Raw genomic sequence first — 5,270 nt, 5'->3', positions numbered from 1 at the left:
TCAAACTTGTAAGAGGAGCTGGGTGCCATTGGCTTACTCCTGTAATCCTAGCTACTCAGGAGGCAGAGATCAGGAGGATCACAGTTTGAAGCCAGCCTGGGCAAATAGTTCTGCAAGACTCTATCATGAAAACCCTTCACACAAAAGGGCTGGTGGAGTGGCTCAAGTGCAGATCCTGAGTTCAAGCCATAGTACTGCAAAAAAAAAAAAAAAACAAATGAACAAACAAACAAAACTTGTAAGAGGGCTAAAGCTTTGATTTTTGTCAGTACTATACACTTCTTATCCTTCTTAAAATGCTATATGCAATGGAAATAACTAGACTGCTTTGTTAATTGCTAAACAGTTTCTCAAAATTCTAGCCATAGCTATTCAAAGACTCATGTCATCTACAGTTTGGTCTTTTTCTGGTATTTGTAGACTGATTGGTAGAGTATGACTCTTACAAGCATTTATTTGTCAAATGAGTTAGCTTTTCTTTAAATATTTGCTCTTGTTTGGTATTTTCTTTGTAAAACTCTGTAACTGCTACCTGTTGACATTCTGCAAAAGTACAACTTCTATTTTGAGATTCTAGGACCTACAGGACAAACAGAATTAAACTTAAGAATGGATTTCAGTGTTCAACTTTCCTGGCTATAAAAGAGATGCAAATTAAAACAATACCAAGATTTCATCTCACCCCAGTTAGAATGGCCATATTCAAGGGCAAAAACAACAACAAATGCTGATGAGGACATGGCAAAATAGGAAATAGGAATTGTTGGTATGAACGCAAATTAGTATAACCATTATGGAAAGCAGTATGGAGATTCCTGAAAAAGCTAAGAATAGGAGAAAAAAATGGCAACTAAGGTAGGGAATCATATCTCCTAAGCTCTGCAACTTCAGAAACCTCCTTGAGGTGCTGGATAATTCTTGACACTTGGGTAATTCTGATTGCTCCTAGCCAAAATAATATCTGCCATCACATTAGGTGTAGATAAAATTCAAGACTGACCCTTAATCAGCCTTTAATTGCAACTAACAGCTGCAAAAATCCCACTCAGCACAGCCAGTAAGGTGTGTCTGGCCTCTGGCCCTGGGAAAAAAGCCCCCAGCCACATCTCTTTTCTTTCTCTTTTTCCTTTTCTTTTTTCTCCCAATAAGCAAAAGATGGAGCATCCATCAGAATCAAACCCTGTGACATCTTAGACCCCAAACCCATGGAAAACCTCCCTAGGCTATACCACACTGAAAACAACAGCGCTATTTTTACCTGCCAGCTGGCAGTGAGCATCTGGTATCATGCGTGGCTCACCTACCCACACCCCTCATCCTGGGAAAATAATCCAGCACAGCCTCTGGGCAGACCCCCCACCCCAGCAAAACTGAAAGCCATAAACCATGAACTATAATCTAACACCCACATTGGAGGTGAGGGTGGAATGCTGAACCTGCACTGGAGAATGGGGGAGGGGCAAACAGATGATCTCTCACTGCTGAACTTTCAGGGGTGTGGCAAAGAACCAAGCTCTCAGTGCTGAATTCTCAGTGATGTGCCATAAAGCAGCAAAAGCTGTAAGCAGGGGCAGGCCGACAAGCTAACCCCCCAAAACAGGGCAGGAGGTGGATCACAGAGCTGATCTCTGGGACAGAGTGAAGCATTCAAAAGTGCTGGGGGAGGAGCTGACCAAACAGAGCTGCAGCTGAAGAACAACACAGCTGCCACCTGCAGAAAACTGCTCTGAGCTCCCTTCATGAGCTGTCAGTCTTACCTCACTCAGCCAGACCTCCAACTAATCTTGTGGACAGAAGGTCCAAACATACTCACAAGCCAGTCACCTGGTGAGACCACATCAGAGATTCTGTTTGAACACCAAATACCAACATTGGAACCTAAGGACTAACTCCAGAACTTTTATTAATAGACTGAACTTTCTGAGGTTCCTGAACCTGGTGTTTTTTTTATTGTGTTTCTTTTTTTTCTTTGTTTATTTCTTTATTATTAACTCTATCATCACTATTCTCTTATTTCTATTGTCATCCTCTTCACTCTCCCTCCATCTCCTGTACTACAATCCATTGTTCTCCCTACCAACTACTTACTGCACCTTCTCATCCATTTTTTCCCTTGTCTTCACCTCCCCTTCTGCCCCCAATCTGTCACCACACTATCCCTCCCTCCTACACACTCACCACCTGCTGACTAGTCTAGTGTATGAGCTGCACATCCCTGACACAAGCACCCTGCACTACAACAACAGAAATATACCCAAACACATGAAAGGGCCACAAAACCTCTCAACCCACCCACCCAACTCCTTTTTCTACCCCCTCTTTTTTAAGTGCCACCATTACCAATTCTGTATAATCTATAACTAGCTCAATAACCATTACCTCTCCAACTATTTATAGATATTATCATCAAGGGGTTTTCTATAGAATATATTAACAACTGGTCTGGCATTGAACCTGTGAACTTGTTAATGCTAAATTACACCTCCAGACCAGGGTCAGATAGAGCACATCAACCTAGCTAACAACCAGGTCACTAACAACACAAACATTAAATCAGGGAAAGAAATCAGGCACTCAAATCCACCAACTTGCCTACCAAAAGAGTAGTGGCACAGCATCAAGGGGAGTGATGGGAAGAAGAAGAAGAGATGGAAACCACTCTACTCAAAAAAATAATTCAATACAGGATTCAGTGAGAAATGAAGAAAATAGACACCCAGTTACTGACCTTGACAAAACAACAATAAATGTAGCAAAGGAGCTCAGCGATGCCCACAAAAAAACTCACAAAGAAGAAATCTGGGAAGAAATCTCTGAGAAATTCATGGAGAACATATTAGACATGGCTAACCAGAGTGCACAAGATGCACTCAAGAAATTTCAAGACATCAAAAATAAAGAGCATGAGATAACACAGAAACAAGTAAAGGAAATTAGAGAGGACCTCAACAAACACCAAAGTGAAAGAGAGGTACATTAATTAAAGAGGACAACACAAATTGTAAAAGAAGCATTGAACAAAGATTTGGAAAACCTCAGAAGAAAGAATTGAATGGAAATCCTGGAAATAAAAAGTCCCTATGGTTAAACAAAAAACACAGTGAAAGGCTACTCCAGCAGACTAGAACAAGTGGAAGACAGAATCTCAGAGCTCAATAAAACAGAAAGTAAATTAAAAAACAAAAAGAAGAAATCTTAGCTCATCAACTCAAGAGCTGTGAAAGGAATATGCAAGAACTCAGCAACTCCGTCAAAACACCAAACTTGAGACTCATGGGCATTGAAGAAGGAGAAGAGGTGCAAGTCAAAGGGACACATAACATATTCAATAAAATAATAACAGAAAATTTCCCAAATCTTGAGAAAGTTTTGCCCACTCAGATACAGGAAGCGTCCAGTACACTAAACATACTTAACCAAAATAGAACCTCACCATAACATATTATCATTAAAACAACAAACACAGAGAACAGAGAAAGAATATTGAAGGCTGTAAGAGAGAAAAAAACAAATAATGTATAAAGGTAAACCCATCAAAAATAGCAGATTTCTCAACAGAAACCTTAAAAGCAAGAAGGGTATGGAGTGAGGTATTTCAGGCACTGAATGAAAATAACTTCAATTCTAGGATACTCTACCCAGAAAAACTATCATTCAAAATTGACAGAGCAATAAAAATCTTCCACAATAAACAGAAACTAAAACAGTATATGACCACCAAGCCACTACAACACAAGATTCTGTAAGGAATTAGGCACACAGAAGATGAAAGCAGCAAAACAAAACAAAAAACAAACAGAAGAAACCCATTAGAGGATGGAAATCTTCAAAGCACAGGAGAAGACAAGTAATCAGAGAATACCATTGATTCAACTGCACATAATCAAATCCTTAAACAACAAACACAACTAAATGGCAGGAAACACCACATACCTACCAATATTAACAATGAATGTTAACAGACTTAACTCCCCATCAAAAGACACCATCTGGCAAAGTGCATTACAAAGAAGATCTGACAATCTGTTGTTTACAAGAGATCCATCTTGTTGACAGAAATAAACACTGGATCAGTGTGAAAGGCTGGAACATAATAACCAAGCCATTGGTCCCCTGAAAACAAGCAGGAGTAGCAATACTTATATCAGACAAAGTAGACCTCAAACTTATATTGGTCAAATGAGATAAGGAAGGACACTTCATAGTAATAAAAGGGGAAATACACCAAAAGGAAATAACAATTATCAACCTACATGCAGTGTACTCAACTTCATCAAACATACACTAAAGGACTTAAAAGCACATATACACTCCAACACAGTGGTAGTGGGAAACTTTAATACTCCTCTATCAACAATAGAAAGGCCATCCAAAGAAAAATTCAACAAAGAAATCCTAGAACTATGACACCATAAATCAAATGGACCTAACTTATGTCTACAGACTATTTCCCCCAACAACAAAACAATGTACAAAAAACACCAAGGAAATCCAGGGATCATCAGAGACTACTTTGAGAACCTATATTTAATAAATTTGAAAATCTTGAAGAAATGGACAAGTTTCTAGATACTTATGACAATCCAAAACTGAACCAAGTATGCATTAACCACCTAAACAGATCTGTAACACAAAATGAAATCAAAGCAACAATAAAAATTCTCCCAAAAAAGAGAAGTGGGGAATCTGACGGATTCTCTCCTGAAATCAACCAGACCTTCAAAGAAGAACAAGTACCAACACTCTTTAAACTTTTCCACAAAATAGAGAGGAAACATTGCCCAACTTATTCTATGAAACCAGTATCACATTCCTCCCAAAACCAGACAAGGATACATCCAAAAGGGAGAACTAAAGGCCAATCTCCTTAATGAACATCAATGCAAAAATCCTCAATAAAATAATGGCAAACCAAATCCAACAACACGTCAGACAGATCATTCACCATGACCAAGATGGCTTCATTCCAGGGATGCAGGGGTGGTTCAACATACATAAATCAATACATGTAATATAGCATATTAATAGAAGCAAAGACAAAAACCACTTGATAATCTGAATAGATACAGAAAAATCCTTTGACAAGATCCAACACCAATTCATGAAAAAGCTCTAAGAAAACTAGGAATAGAAGGAATGTACCTCAATATTATAAAGGCTATATCTGAGAAACTTACAGCCAACATCATACTTAATGGGGAAAAACTGAAACCATTCCCTCTTAACTCAGGAACGGGACAGGGTGCCCACTCTCCCCACTTCTATTCAAC

Source organism: Castor canadensis, chromosome 4 (assembly GCF_047511655.1).
Source record: "Castor canadensis chromosome 4, mCasCan1.hap1v2, whole genome shotgun sequence".
Taxonomy (NCBI): Eukaryota; Metazoa; Chordata; class Mammalia; order Rodentia; family Castoridae; genus Castor; species Castor canadensis.
Note: the sequence above shows the minus strand (reverse complement) of the source record.